The 16,489-nt window shown below is 42.0% G+C and overlaps 1 long non-coding RNA gene and 1 other non-coding gene across 2 annotated transcripts in view; one reads left to right on the top strand and one right to left on the bottom strand.

The window, feature by feature from the left end:
- Nucleotides 1-1,548: 1,548 nt before the first annotated feature.
- The window catches only part of LOC106021763, a 106,373-nt gene continuing 91,432 nt past the window's right edge, over nucleotides 1,549-16,489 (bottom strand). Inside the window, exons 4-5 of the long non-coding RNA XR_005880320.1 lie at nucleotides 3,542-3,786; nucleotides 1,549-2,566 (exon numbers count right to left, since the gene is read on the bottom strand). This is a non-coding gene — a long non-coding RNA (uncharacterized LOC106021763). The remainder of the gene's footprint in view (nucleotides 2,567-3,541; nucleotides 3,787-16,489) is intronic.
- LOC121143382 lies at nucleotides 10,816-10,943 on the top strand. Its single transcript, XR_005880585.1, has one exon. It is a non-coding gene; the product is annotated as a small nucleolar RNA SNORA40 (small nucleolar RNA).

Consider the following 16,489-nt stretch of genomic DNA (forward strand, 5'->3'; position numbering starts at 1 on the left):
AACCATGGTGGGTGCTGCTTACTGACTTTTCTTGTAGAATCCAGGACCACCAGCCCAAGGAGGGCACCACCCGCCATGAGCTGGGCCCTCGTCCATCGATCACTAATTGAGAAAAAGCTTTGTGGGCTATAGAGATGGATCAGCTGATAAAGGCTAGGCTCACAACCAAAACGACAGGAGAGAATGTCCGACAGCTGGTCTCATGGAGGCATTTCCTCAGCCGAGGCTCCCTCCTCTCTGATGACTCCAGCTGGTGTCAACTTGACACAAAAGAAAGGATGTAAGGAAATCTGGGCTGAGATTATGCGCCCTGATTTGCACCTGCTGGAGGCCATGACAGGTCTCCTGTGTGGGTTGGGGGCAGAGGGAGGAGGCTGGCAAAGCCTCTCTTCCTCACAGCTTCTGCTCCTTGCTGCGAAGCTTTGCGCACTGGAGGAGTTTCCTCAACAGAAAGGTAATAAGCTCTGCTGGTCTCAGGAGGGAATTAGACTGTCTCCAGTAATGCCAGGGACAGCTAACAGTAAGGCAGCCTGGACAGTGCAGTGGTAACATCTGAAGAGGGGATCGCTGAGGGGTGGAGAAACAGAAGGAGCCGGGATGTCCTTCTGGTTAGGGGGCATTTCACATGGGTAAGAAACTCACAGTCTATGCCTGTGGCTTCCTTTGTAGAATCGTTGTAACCGTTTAGCATGACTCGGAGAACTTGCTGACTGCTATCAACAAGCCACACTGTACTGTCCACATAGGTCAAGCTTGCTGTCCAGAAATCTGGCTTGAGGTTCCTTACCTACCACCCCCAGGAAGAACAGAGGGAAATTAACTTTGTACACAGGTATTATCATTTAAAATTTTCCAAGTGCAATTCTGTAAAGAGGATTTCTTTAAAAAAATCACAAGGAAATTAAGCAGATTCAAGGATTTCTTGAAATACACAGACTACTGTCTGGAAATGGAATTGTTTGTTTTCGTATTGTTTATTTGAGAAAGGATTTGTGTGTACTAACTAGAAAGCAAACTCACATGTAATGAAAATTTATCGAGGGCTACAGGTGTGCCTTTGGCCACCAAGTGTCCAGGAACATCTTAGCACAGAACTCTTCAAACTGTCACAAATATTTGTTGACCCAACACGCAGGGAAAAATGTCTAATTCAGTAGCGTTGGAAGGAACCTTGAGGGACCAGATTGTGTTTCTGCATCTGATCACAGACGTCAAACAATTGTCTTAATTACTTGAGACAGGGTCTCACTCACCCTGTAGCACAGGTTAGTCTTGAATTCATGACAGCTGCCACTTCAGTCTCCTAATTGATGGAATTATACATGCCAGGCTTTTATTGGTGGGGGACTGTGGCAGTTTGAATGTATTTGGCCCCCATAATCTCACAGGGAGTGGCACTATTAGGAGGTGGGGCTTTGTTGGAGGAAGTGTGTCATGTGGGGGAACGCTTTGAGGTTTCCTATGTTCAGGATATGGCCCAATGAATCAGTCAACTTCCTGTTGCCTCTGAGTCAAGATGTAGGACTCTCAGCTCCAGCACCATGCTCTCCACCATGATAATAATGGACTGAACCTCTGAAACTGTAAGCCAGCCCCTCAAAGAAATGTTTTCATTTATAAGAGTTGTTATGGTCATGGTGTTTCTTCACAGCAATTGAAAACCTAGCTAAGACAGGGACTTTGCACATTTTTGTACATGTTAGGCAATCACTCTACTTCTGAACTATACCCCCAGCCTGAAGCACTGGGAATGTGGCAGATGGATGTGTTCACATGGAAGGTTCCTTCTTGGTTATCCTGCTCGTTGCCCTGTGTTGTGGAGATCCTGTAGTTTTGGGTCCGTGGGACCTGACCCTTCACATGTTCCAGCAGATCACAGATGGGGTGGACACTGGGATGGGCCAACCCATAAGCCTGGTTCTGGCTCTGGGTAGTTTCAGGGTTGGTCAGCCTGCCCATTCTCCCTTGTCCTCACCACCAGGGTGAGCTCTCCTTCATTGCCCTGGTGAGTTCACCTCTTGTAGCCATGAGAAGGCACAGGGCCAGCTCTCCTACTCTTATATCTTCAGGGTCTGAACTTCCCTACACCTTCAGGGCCAGATCTGCTGTGTTGTCCAGGTGTGAGGCAGGGACCACTCTCCAGAGACCATCGAGCTCTCCTGCTCTTCTTGCCTCAGACGTTGATGGATGGGGGGAGGGCATCTCTCCCCACCCATGCTGCCACGTGACAGAAGAGTAATAGGGACAGGTCTCCCATGCTCCAACACCTTGGCTGGCTCACCCACCCCTCTGCCAACGGGGTCAGCTCCACTGTGCTGCCCAGGCAGGGAACAGGGCCGGCTTTCCTGAGTGCAGTTGTTTTGAGACAGGGTCTCTCACAGTTGTCCAGGTCCGTCTGGAACTTGCTACATAGCCTAAACTGGGCTTAAACTATGGGTGAGCCTTCTGTCTCAGCCGCTCGAGCTCCAGGATTACAGGTGGGAGCCACCGGCTAGGTGCCCATTCTTGAGGATTCCATGGGATTGGAATTCAGAAGCTAAATTCTCGGCTTTCAGAGAACCTGGCTCTGTAATGGTAAGAACACATAACTTTTGATCAGGTCAGGTGACAAGTAACCAACCCTTTAGGTGACCCTGCACAGAAGGGTCAATTGACACCAAGCCAACAAGTTGGAAGAATGTTGTCTTTCTAAATTTATATTCCTAAATTGGCACACACGTCTGATCAGATAGAAAAATCATTCTATTTTCCATTCAGTTAGGGAACAGTGGATTGACCCTGGCTGGACAAAGTGATAGACTCTGGAAACTGAAGCAGAGACGATGGTGATGCTCTGCATTGTTGGAGAGCTCGCAGACCTACAGACAGGCATCAGTGACTAAAATAGAAAATGTGTAAAGAGATGGTGGCTGTTTCATCAATAGTGGCAATCACGCAAGCTTAATAGTAGTAATTCATTGAGTTACAAGTTGTGACAAGTCTAATTCAGCAGGGTTTGCAGTTCAGACCTTGGGATTACTCTCATGGTGTTCACTTTGAACATGCGATTTCATAGGCGTCTTTCTTCACAAGTTTTGATTTGTTAATGGAGTGCAACAGTAACTAATACCAATGGAATACATATAATACTTCCTAACTGAGCTCCATGCAAAAGATTAAAACATTAAGATAGCATTTTGTAATCACGCTAAGATATAACACACTGAGAGATAGGACATTGATTTGTTTGGCAAGTATTCTCAAACACTTTATATTTTACTTACTTAATATCACTTTATTATCAGCAACCTCTTCCTGACACTGTCTTGTTTAAAAATAACCTTTCTATTTTAAAATGGACACATTCAGCAGCAAACGTGGACAACAAAGAAAAAGTCAAAGGAAACAGGTCAATAAGTCAACTTAAATCTTGCTACAGAGAGACAACATCCATTATGCTTGGCAAGGCCTTTTGTTATTTTTTCCTTGTGTATTTCTCTTATGCGCTTGATTAAAAATTGTAGCACATTTTGCTTGCAACTTTGTGTGAGTTTTTTCTCACCTGGTGGAATGTGAGGTGACTGGCCCACATCAACAAAGATTCTATCCAATATCCGAACAACATCAAAGTGTGTCACTCCGGTGGAAATTCAGGCCCCTCAGCAGTGCCTTCATCAAGACTCAAACACCATTCTTTGCATTCTCAGGGGCGGGTCTTCCTCTTCGGAATGTGAAGCCGATGATGCCAAGTGCGTCCTTGACCTTCTGGGCAGGATGTGGAGTGCTTCTATTTTCTCAGGCTTCTTCCTGATAAGGGTGATCAAACAGTGAGATTCAAGATTTATTACTCAGGAATCTGGTTTATTTGCAGTTGTCATGCTTTTATTCACGTCTTGATCCTTTTATCCATTTGCTGTCTTATTTTAGAAACTCACCACATGAAACTATCTACTCACAAAACTCCAAAGACTTCAGGTCATGCCAGACTTACAATTACAGATCACCGTTTTTGTTGATTTATCTGTTATGTTGTATTATGAAGAGGAATAAATAACTCAGATTTGCCTAGTCTCTTATTTATGCAAATATATTCTTATTTATTTAGTTGTTGCAAAAGTAAATTGGAAAATATTTATCTAAAAGTTGATTTCTACTTTTATTTATACTTTAATAAAGCCTAGCGTTTTTGTTTTATTTATTTATTTTAAAAAGCCAATTTTATCTCAAATGAATCAGTTCTTTTTTTAATTAAAAAAATTTTTTTATGAATCAGTACTTTTAACTCCTGAATCTATTAATTCCTGACTTTTGGCATCCTGGTTCATTTTGTTCTCTAGACTTTCATGAGTCTTAGAAAATATTGTGGTAATTGAAAATGATAAAATTATTTCTAAACCATGACATAAAATGATAACAATCTTCATAATAACTGCCTCTCACATTCACCATGAGCACTTTCTATATTCTACTAATGTCTCAAAAGAAGCCAAACAATAAGCACTATTGTGATCCCAAGTAATAACAATAGTGATATTTTCTTATTGAGATACACTGAAATCTCATTGAGATTTCACTTTGTGGCAAAGGCCTGGAACTTGTTCTATACCTGATTTGAGCCTCAAACTTGTGGATCTACTTAGTTTCTGGAATTACAGATATGTGCCACCATACCCACCATAGGTCAGATGTGCCTTCTGCGACCTGGGTATTGGGGATTATAGTTCATCTTTCTTGATGACCTTTAGACTAAGAGTTGGTTTTACATTTTTAAATAAGGGAGGGGGCTTAAAGACTAATAATTTATATGTGAAAATACATGAAATATAAATTTCCATATCACAGATAAAAATTTTTGGAAGCAGTGCTTCTCACTTGCTGGCTCATAATCTGTAGTTGCTCTCATGGTGGAGTAAGAGTCTGATAGCGCGACATAGACCACATGGCATCAGAGCACAGGGAGAGAAGACATAAAAGGAGAAAATACCACAGCAGCACTCATATGTCAATTTGCCGTACAGGCACCACACTTCCTGAAAATCCAGGAAGAAAATAGAAACCAAGGAACAAAACAGCCACCCAGCAAAGACCTCCAGAAATCAGTACCTAGACCTATAGTAAGCCCAAACCAAGATTTCAAGATGCCCACGTAAAAACACAATCAACAGGAGCCAAGGCGATGTGTCTTCACTAGAGCCCAGCTATCTTACCACAGCAGGCCCAATATTCCAACATAGTGGACATACAAGAAAAGGGACCTTACACCCAACTACAACGAAGATGATAGAGGTCCTTAAAGAAGAAATGAATAAATCCCTTAACGAAATCAAGGATAACGCAATTTAAAAAAATGAATAAATTCCTTGAAGAAAGCCGAAGAAAACCAAACAAACAGTTGAAGGAAACAAATAAAACTGTTAAAGATCTGAAAATGGAAATAGAAGCAATAAAGACAACAACTTAAACTGAGGGAATTCTGTAATTTGAAATATTTAAGAATTTCAACAGTAACTACAGACACAAGTTTCATCAACAGAATATAAAAGACAGAAGAGAAAATCTCAGGTGTTGAAGACACGGTAGAAGAAATGGATATATCCATCAAAGAAAATGTTAAATTTAAAAACCTCCTGACACAAAACACGAAGGAAATCTAGAACACTGTGAAAAAACCAAACCTAAGATTAATATGGATAAAGGAAGGAGAAAGTTCCCATCTCAAAGGCACAGAAAATGTGTTCAACAAAATCATGGAGGAGAAGAAAATTTCCCTAGCCTAAAGAAGGAGATGCCTATAAAGATACAAGGAGCTTACAGAATACCAAACAGACTGGACCTGAAAGGAAACTCCCCTCAGCACATAATAATCAAAGCACTAACCATACAGAAGAAAAAAAGAATATCAAAAGCTGCAAATGAAAGAGAGCAAGCAACTTATAAATGCAGGCCTGTTAGAATCACATCAGACTTCTCAATGTTACAAACACAGGCCTGTTAGAATCACATCTGACTTCTCACGGAGACTCTAAAAGCCAGAAGTACCAGGCAGACGTGCTGCAGACTCTGAGACCACAGATGCCATTCCAGACTACTATCACCAGCAAAAGTTTCTACCACTCTAGGTGGAGAAAATAAGTAATTCCATGATAACTCCAATCTAAACATTATCTATCATGGGGCTGGAGAAATGGCTCAGTGGTTAAGAGTACTGATTGCTCTTCCAGAGGATCTGGGTTCAATTCCTAGCACCTACATGGCAGCTCACATCTGTCTGTAACTCCAGTTTCAAGAGACCTGACATCCATGGCAAAACACCAGTGCTCATAAAAATAAAATAAAATATCTAAAATAAGAACAAACAAACAAATATTATCTGTCTACAAATTCAGACTCACAAAGGTACTAGAAGGAAAACTCCAACCTAAGACGATTAACTTCATACAGGGGATAAATAATCACACACCAGCAAAACCAAAGTGCACATACCTTTATGTGCGACACACACATACACACACCCACCCACCCATCACAAAAATAACAGAAATCAATATTCATTTGTCACTGATATACTTCAATAAATGGTCTCAATTCTCCAATAAAAAGACACAGACTAATAGAATGGATAGGAAAACAGTATCCATCCTTCTGCTGCATCAAAGAAACACACTTAAACATTAAGAATAGACATTACCTTAAGGTAAAAGGTTGGAAAAAGATATTCCAAGCTGGACCTAGGAAAGGAAGCTGGTGTAGTCATTTTAATATCTAAAAAAGTAGATGTCAAACCAAAGATAGTCAAAAGAGATAGGGAAAGACACTACATACTCATCAAAGAAAAAAAAATCCACCAAGATGACATTCCAGTTCTTAACATCTATGCTCCAAACACAAATGCACTCAAATTTCTAAAAGAAACACTACTATGCCTTAAATCACATATTGACCCTCACACACTGACAGTGGGAGACTTCAGTACCCCAATCTCACCACTGGACAGGTCATCTAGACCACAACTAAACAGAAATACTGAAGCCAGCAGACATTATAATTCAAATAGACCTAACAGATATTTACATAACATTTAACCCAAACACAAAAGAATATACCTTTTTCTCTATACCTCAAGGAATTTTTGTACAAAATTGACAATGTACTCAGACACAAATAAATCTCAACAGATACAAGGAAATTGAAATAACTCCCTGGATCCTCTCAGACCACCATAGGTTAAAGCTGGATGTCAACAAGAACAGAAACAACAAAAATCTCACAAATTCCTGGAAAATAAACAACTCTCTACTGAACAAAAAAATGGACCAAGGCAGAAATTAAGAAAAAAATTGAAGATCTTCTAGAATTTGATGGAAATGAATGCCAAAACTTATGGAAAACAATGAAAGCACTGCTAAGAGGAAAGTTGATTGCACGAAATATCTACACAAAAACTGGAGAGATCTCATGTGAGGAACTTAACAGCACGCCTGAGAGCCCCAGAACAATGATTCTCCACCTGATGTCACAACAACCTTTTCACAGATACTTACACTATGATTCATAACAGTAGCAAATTACAGTTATGAAGTAGCAGTGATAATAATTTTATGCTGGGCGGGGGGAGGTTCACCACAACATGTATTAAAGGGTTGCAGCATTAGGAAGGTTAAGAGCCACCTGACAACAAAAAGAAGTAAACACACTCAAGAGGAATACAGGGCAAAAAAAGAATCAAACCGTGGGCCAGAATCAATAAACTAGAAACAAAGAGAACAACACAAAGAATCAATGAAATGAAGAGTTGGTTCTTTGAGAAGATCAACAAGATAGACAGACCCTTATCCAAACTAACTAAAACTAACTAAAAGGCCAAGAGGGAATATTCAGAAATGACAAGGAGTCATAGCAAAAGACACTTAGGAAATCAACAGAGTCATGGGGATATACTTTAGAAATCTGTACTCCACCGAATTGAAAATCTAAAAGAAACGGATAGTTTTCTAGATAGCTATCACTAACTTAAGTTAAATAAAGATCACATAAATAATTTAAGTAGACCTATAATCCCCAAGGAAATAGAAGCAGCCATTAAAACTCTCCTGTCCCAAAAAGCCCAGGACCAGATGGTTTTAGTGAAGAATTCTACCAAACTTTCTGAGCAGAGTTAGTGTCAATACTCCTTAAATTATTTCACAAAATAGAAATGGAAGGAACACTGTCAAATTAATTCCATGAGGCCACAGCTATCCTGATACCCAAACCACATAACAACTCAACAAAGAAAAAAATTAAAGCCCAATTTACCTTATGAACACAAATGGAAAAAAATACTCAATAAAATAATTGCAAACTGAATCCAAGAACACATCAAAATGGTCATCAACCATTCGTCCCAGAGATGCAGGGATGACGGCTCAGTACATGAAAACCAGTCGATGTAATTCACCATATAAACAAACGGAAAGGGGAAAAAAAGCACACGATCATCTCATTAGATGCAGAAAAGGCCTCTGACAAAATCCTACAGTTAGCTTCCACCGCGGCGGCGGCCTCTGCAGCTGAAGCAGTGACGCCATCACCAGTCACCAGGCTCCTTTCAGGTCGCTATGCTGCATGTGCACCCCTCAAAAGTGCCCTCTGGGCGTAGCTCGCTCTCCTGCCTCTTGCTCCGCTCTCACCTCTCTTGTTTCTCTTGTTTCTTCCCCAGCCTGTCTGTCTGTCTGTCTGTCTGTCTGTCTGTCTGTCTGTCTGTCTGTCTCATGCCCCAGCTGTGACACAGCCTTTTGATCTTTCACTCTCACACTCCCCCAATAACCCTCTGGCACTAGCTCTGCTGTTAGTAAGTCTGTTTGCCTAACGGCAGGGCCCAAAGGTACCTATTTCGATTTTTCATCCTCAAACCTTTGTAACTTGAATTTACACACCTTAAGTCACTTTCTTGTCACCTCCTCAGACCTTTATAACTTGCATTTATGCACCTTGAAACACCTTCTTAGACCCTAAACCGTTTCTTAGAGCCTCAAAACTTAAGCTTCAAACTTTACACCTTTTTCTATGTAATCATTCATCAGGAGACTTTTTTTAAATCATTACACAAACACCTATTCATGATAAAAAAAAAAACTCTGGAGAGATTAGGGATACAAGGGACATACCTAAATGGAATGAAGGAGATTTACACAAAGCCTATAGCCAATGTCAAATTAAATGGAGAGAAACGCAAAGCAATTCCACTAAAATCAGGAACAAGACAAGGTTGTCCACTTTCTCCATATAGATTCAATATAGTACTTGAAGTTTTAGCTATGCCCTCCTATATACATATGACAAATGAACTGAGAAAGAAACCTATGAAGCATTACCATTCACAATAGCTCTAAATAATACACGTCTTGGGGTAAATATAATCAAGTAAGTAAAAGAATTGTATGACAAAAACTTTAAGTCCTTGAAGAAAGTAACTGAAGAAAAAGTATCAGAAGATGGAAATATTTCCCATGCTCATGGATCAGCAGGATTAAAATAGTAAAAATAGCCGTCCTACCAAAAGCAATCTGCAGATTCAATGCAGCTCCCATCAAAATTCCAATGCAATTATTTACAGACCTTGAAAGGACAATTCTCAACTTCATATGGAAAACAAACAACAACAAAAAACCAGGATATACCTAAAACAATCCTGAACAATAAAAGAACTGCTGGATGTCCTACCATTTCTGATTTCAAGTTATACTACAGAGCTATAGTAATAAAAAAAATATGGTATTGGCATAAAAACAGACACATTGATCAATGGAATCAAACTGAAGACCTGAAGACCCAGACATAAATCCACACACATATGAATACTTGAGTTTTGGTAAAGAAACCAGAAATACACACTGGAAAAATAGTATCTTCAGCAAATGGTGCTGGTCAAGGTAGATGTCTGCATGTAGAAGAATGCAAATAGATCTGTATTTACCACCGTGCACAAAACTCAAGTCCAAGTGGATCAAAGACCTCAGTGTAAAACAGATACACTGATACCAGAAAAAGTGGGGGATAGCCTTGAACGAATTGACACAGGAGAGGAGTTTCTGAACCGAAGACCAATAACGTAGGCACTAAGATCAACAATTAATACAGGAGATCTCATGAAGCTTAAAAGCTTCTGTAAGGAAAAGAACACAGTCAATTTGACAAAGTGTCAGCCCACAGAATGGGAAAAGATTTTTTTACCAACTCCATCTCTGTAGAGGACTAATATACAAAATGTATAAAGAAACTGGGTATCGAAAAACAAATTACCCAATAAAAGATGGGGTACAGATCCAAGCAAAGATTTTTTTGGTTTTTTTGAGACAGGGTTTCTCTGTATTGTTTTGGAGGCTGTCAGTAGAGGAATCTCAAATGGCTGAGAAAGAAACACTTCAAGAGATGCTCAGTATCCTTAGTCATCAGGGAACTGCAAATCAAAACGACTCTGAGATTACATCTTACACCTGTCAGGATGGTTAAGACTGGTAAAAGAAGTGACAGCTTATGCTGGTGAGGATGTGGAGCAAGGGGAACACTCCCCCATTGCTGGTAGAAGTGTATAGTCACTCTGGGAATCAATATGGTAGTTCTTCAGAAAGTTAGGAATCGATTTACCTCAAGACCAAGTCATGCCTCTCTTGGGAATATACCCAAAGGACACTCCATCCTAATACAAAGAAACTTGCTCAACCATTTTTCATTATGGCTCTGTTCATAATAGCCGGAAACTAGGAACAACCTAGAAGTCCCTCAATAGAAGAATGGATAAAGAAAATAGGGTAAATTTACACAATGGAGTAGTATTTAACTGTTTGAAAAAATGATAGCACTTGTATATGTTTTTGCTCAGCTGGTGGACAAAGGCTGGTTACACAGATGCAAAAATAAATCCTCTCTTGCAACCCAGAACTCATTGTTCAGTAAGAATTTTGATACATACAAAAAGGAATATAAGACAGGACAAAGGGATTATGGTATTGATGAGGTTGGTTCTATCCTATAATTTAAAGGCATAGGTAATAATAAAAGAAACGAATGTGATGATTATTTATTTTTTTAAAGAAAAACACGGTATGTACTCACTCATAGGTGGATATTATACATAGAGTAAAGGATAACCAGCTTTCAATCCACAACTCCAGAGAAGCTGGGAAACAAGGAGGACCCTAAGAGAGACATACATGGACCACCCCTGCCCCCCAGAAGGGGAAAGGGATAAGATCTCTTGAGTAAATTGGGAGCATGGGGGAAGGGGAGGGAGGTAGGAGAAAGAGGAGGGGAGAAGGGGTGAGGGAAGAGACCATGAGGGATCAGGAAGGTCGAGTTGTGGGGAAAGAACAGAGAAGGAGAGCAAGGAAAGAGACACCTTAATAGAAGGAGCCATTATGGGCTTAACAAGAAATCTAGCATTAGGGAAATCTCTGGGGATCCATCAGGATGACCCCAATTAAGAATCTAAGCAATAGTGGAGAGGCTACCTTAAATGCCCTTCCCCTATAATGAGATTGATGACTGGCTTGAATGCCATCATAGAGCCTTCACCCTGTAGCTGATGGAAGCAGAAGCAGACACCCACAGCTAAGCACTGAGCCGAACTCCTGGAGTTCGGTTGTAGAGAGGGAGGAGTGATGAGCAAAGGGGTCAAGACCAGGCTGGAGAAACCCACAGAAACAGCTGACCTGAACAAGGGGGAGCTCATGGACTCCAGTCTGACAGCTGGGGAACCAACATATGACCAAACCAGGTTCCTTGAATGTGGGTATCAGCTGGGGGACCTGGGCAGTCTATGGAGCCTCTGGTAGTGGAACCAGTATCCCTAATGCATGAATGGGCTTTGGGAGCCCATTCCCTATTGATGCTCTCTTAGCCTAGATACACAGGGGGAGGGCCTAGGTCCTACTCCAAATGATGTGATAGACTTTGATGATCCCCCATGGGAGGCCTCACCCTTCCTGGGGAGTGGATGGGGGGTGGAATGGGGCATTGGGGAATGGGAGGATAGGAGGGAGAGAGAACTGGGATTGATATGTAAAATAATATTGCTTTTATTTAAATGAAAATTAATTAAAATGACATTATGAAATGTGCAAGCAAATGGATAGAACTAGAAGAACTCATCCTGAGTGAGGTAATGCAGGCCCAGAAATGTAAATATGGTACGTATTCACTTATAGGGAGATATTAGCCATTAAGGAAATGAAACCAAGACCATAGACCCATAGAGGTCAGGTAAAGAAGGGTCTGGGAAATACAGGGATCTCTCTGGGAGGAGGGAATATAATAGAATTTATGGGCAGACTGGAGAGGGTGGGGATAGAACTGGGGGATGGGGAAACGTGGGGGACAGCGTGGAAATCTAATGTAGTGGAAACTCCCTGGAATCTCTGAAGGTGATTCCCAATGGGGACTTCTAGCAATGGGCAACACTGAATTTTAACTGGCCGTCTCCTGTAGCCAGGTGAGGCTTCCAGTGGTGGGGCTAGGGTGCATCCCAGTTGCTGAGTCGTTGACCAAGGGGGTCCCGTGAAAATTCCCAAACAGCCCAGGCTGTGGCTAAGACAAGCGCTGCTCTCTGCGAACTGACGTCAAGGTTCCACTGATGAGGACAGCACCCACACAGCTCTCCCAGCACGGAGAAGTAGAGCTGGCGTTTGCATGGAGCCCTCACCCCTACACAGTAGTCGTTTTGGTGTGGGAAGGTACTCTGCCGGCTACTAAAACCTTTGGCCCACAATGTGTTCTGCCTACAAAATACGCTAGGGCTACGGTGGCTTAGAACTTGCGGGAGAAGGCAACTAATGTCTGACTTGATCTAAGGCCCACTCCACAGGAAGGATCCCACACCTGGGTAACCAGGAGACAGAGACTAGACAGCGCAGAGATCTAGGACAAAAACAGACACTACTGGTCTAAACAATAAGGAAAAAAATCAACAAAATAACTCCTAATGACATTCTGCTATACTCATAGATCGGGGCCTTATCCAGTCGTCATCAGAGAGGCTTCCTCTAGCAGACGGGAACATATGCAGAGATCCACAGCCATGCGTTATTCAAAGAGAGAGTTTAAATTGGAGGTCTCCCTCAAATCCCTCCCTCCTCAGAGCTCAAGGAATTCCATGCAACAACAGGAGGACAGATTGTTAAGAGCCAGAGGGGATGGAAAACAAGTCCCTCTGAATCAACTAAGCAAGGCACATAGGCGCCCACAGAGACTGAAATAGCAGGCATAGAGCCTGTTATTGCTCCTAACTTAGGACTTTTATTTGGCAGGTGTGTCTCTGACTCTTATGCCTGCTCTTGGGACTCTTTTCCTCCTGTTGGGTTGCCATGTCCAACTTACATGAGATAGTTTTTGCTTCATCTTCTTATATTTTATTTTGCCATGTTTGTTTGTTACCTCTTAGAAGCCTGTTCTTTTCTAATAAGAGACAGAAAGGAAGTGTGTCTGGAGGGGAGGGGAAGTGGGGTGGGACTTGGAGGAGTAGAGGGAGGGGAAATCATAATCAGGATATGCTGTATGAGATAAGAATCTATTTTTTATAAAAGGAAAAGGACTTCCTGAATAGAACTCCATTTCCTCAGGGATTAAGTCCAACAACTGACAAATGAAACCTCATGAAACGAAAAAAGCTTTTGTTGTTATTGTTTTTTCTAGACAGGATCTCACTATGCAGCTCTGGCTCTCCTGGAACTCACAGGCAGACCAGGGTGGCCTCAAACTCACACATAGCCTCCTGCCTCTGTTTTCCCAGTGCTAGGATTTAGCTGGGTATGTGCACCACGGTAGCATGTATCTGTTGCTCAATGTTGCTCTCACTTGTAGTAGGTTTTCATTTGTGTATGTTTACCTCTTGTTATCATTGTATGCAATTTTTGCATCAGGCATAAAACCTTCTTCTTTAGACTAAAAGGGAATTGTAGCAGTACTTGCCTGTGAAGCTGTGACAGTGGTCACATCCCTTTGGGTGTGACTTCAGGTGGACGGAAGCAGAAAGAGGAAGCATGGTCTCCCTTGAGCGGGCTTTCTCTTGGGTCAGCCGATCCAACTGGAAGGGCAGAGAAATGCTCCCCCTGTTCCTTATGATTATCTGTGAAAGTGTTCCCAATGGACACCCATCTATCATTTATCTTGGGTCTAGTGAGATCATTACACCCCTGCCTTCACACCACCACACCCAGCTAAAACGCTTCTCACAGCAAAGGGAGCAATCGAGTGACGAGAGAGCCCACAGAGTGGGAGAGAATCTTCGCTGGCTAAACATCTAACAGGAGATCAATATGGGGGGGGGAATCGCAAAGCAAAGAACTTAGAAAACAACCCAAAAAGGGGGCCATGGATCTGAGTGGAGCTCACTATAGAAGAAATAAAAATGACTAAAAATTACCTTTAAATGTGTTCAACATCCTTAACAGTTATCGAAATACAAATTAGTGCAACTTTGAGATTATCATCTCACCCAAGTCAGAACGGTCAAGATAAAAAAGAAGCAACTGACAATAAATTCTGGTGAGGACATGAGGAAAGAGGAACCTTATTTGCTGTTGGTGGGATTGCAAACACTTTGGAAAATAGGCATAAGATTCTAAAAATGCTAAAGTAGACCCACCACATGACTCCTTGCCATATGCCCAAAAGAACTCGGTATCCTACCCCAGATACTTGCAAAATGATGTTTCATTGCTGTTACATTCACCACAGCTAGAAAATGGAAAAACCTAGATGTCTGTCAACTGATGAACTGATAAATGTGATTATATATGTGAGACACTATTCAGCTGTAAAGAAAACCGAAATCACGGACTTTGTGGGTACATGAAGGGAACTGGAAAATATTCCGGGTGATGTAACCGAGACCTAGAAACACGAGTGCTGCGTGCTCTCTCTCATTTGTGGGTCCTACCTTGGAAGCCAGGAGAGAAGAATGAAACAATGCTAGGGGCCCCAGAGAGGGAGATAGCAGAACACAGAAGCTGTGGAGGAGAGAAGGGGAAAGTGTGTGGGGGGTGTTTGCTGAGTGTGTGTGGGGTGTTTGCTGAGTGTGTGGGGGGTGTTTGCTGAGTGTGTGTGGGGTGTTTGCTGAGTGTGTGTGGGGTGTTTGCTGAGTGTGTGTGGGGTGTTTGCTGAGTGTGTGTGGGGTGTTTGCTGAGTGTGTGTGGGGTGTTTGCTGAGTGTGTGTGGGGTGTTTGCTGAGTGTGTGTGGGGTGTTTGCTGAGTGGGGAAGGAAGGTAATCCAGAGGAAGCCGGAGGAAGGAGAGATAAATCACCCAAGGGATCTACGGGAAAAAAGCCATAGGGAAACAGTCTACAAGTAGATTTAAAGGCCTGTATGTGATATGTAGTCTCCAGACACGTCTCTGTTCCAGAATCAAGTTCTAGAATAAACAAACATTAAATCAGGCACAGTGGCTTATGCCTGCAATCCCAGCACCCAGAGCTATAAGGTGGAATGGGCACAAGTTTGTGGCCACCCCTGGCTAGATAGTGACTTTCAAATCGACCTGAACGACACAGATCAACAAATAAGCAGAAGATCTATCTGAAAGCTGCAGCGGAGTGTTTATGAGTAGACGCCTCTGATCCCAGCTTAGTGAGAGGCGGAGGCAGTGTTTCACCCCTTGGTGTGTGGACTCTGATGACCTCTGGAAAGTCATTGCTCCTTTTTACCATTGCGTTGAGTTGGCTACTGTTATTATCAAACATCTTGAAGGGGGAAATCCCTGGATATGAAAAGGTCCACTGAGGGGGAAGTCCTGTGTATGTGTCAATAAAGCACTGTTGGCCAATAGGGAAGCAAGATAGGTGGGACTAGGAGTTGAGGAGGATTCTGGGAAAGAGAGACACAGCAGCGACATCATGTAGCCGCCATAGAAGTAACAGGTCCGAACCCTTTCTCCGGTAAAAGAAATGCTTAGATTAACAGTTATGGGCTAGCCAGTAAGAAACAAGCAAACGGCCAACAGCTTCATTATTAATATAGCCTCCTGTGTGTTATTTGGGGATTGCAACTCTGGCAGAGCCCAAGCAGCTGGCGGGGGGAAAAACCAAAGTGCCTGGCAGAGGAAAACTACACGTTACAATGCACATTAAATTAATCAAAGTTAAACTTTTATCCTTTTTGAAAAAATTGAATCAGAATACATGGCATGGTGGTTTTGGCTTTTAATCCCAGTACCTGGAAAACCAAGACAGGGGAATTTCTATGAGTTTGAGTCTAGGTTATGTTAAAAAATAAATTTTAAGCTACCCTGGGCTGCATACTGAGAGTCTCTCAAACACACACACACACACACACACACACACACACACACACACACACACACACACACACAGGACCTGTATATGCTTTTTCTCTAAGGGATTTTTTGTTTGTTTGTTTTGTTTGTTAGAGTTTTGATTGTTTGTTTGTAGGTATTCCAGGCTGGCTTCAAACTCTTGATCCTCTTGTCTCTGATTTCCAAGTACTGAGGTTGCAGATACATCAGCTCCAGTCTGGTCA

The sequence above is a fragment of the Mesocricetus auratus genome, unplaced genomic scaffold (assembly GCF_017639785.1).
Source record: "Mesocricetus auratus isolate SY011 unplaced genomic scaffold, BCM_Maur_2.0 Super-Scaffold_100011, whole genome shotgun sequence".
Taxonomy (NCBI): Eukaryota; Metazoa; Chordata; class Mammalia; order Rodentia; family Cricetidae; genus Mesocricetus; species Mesocricetus auratus.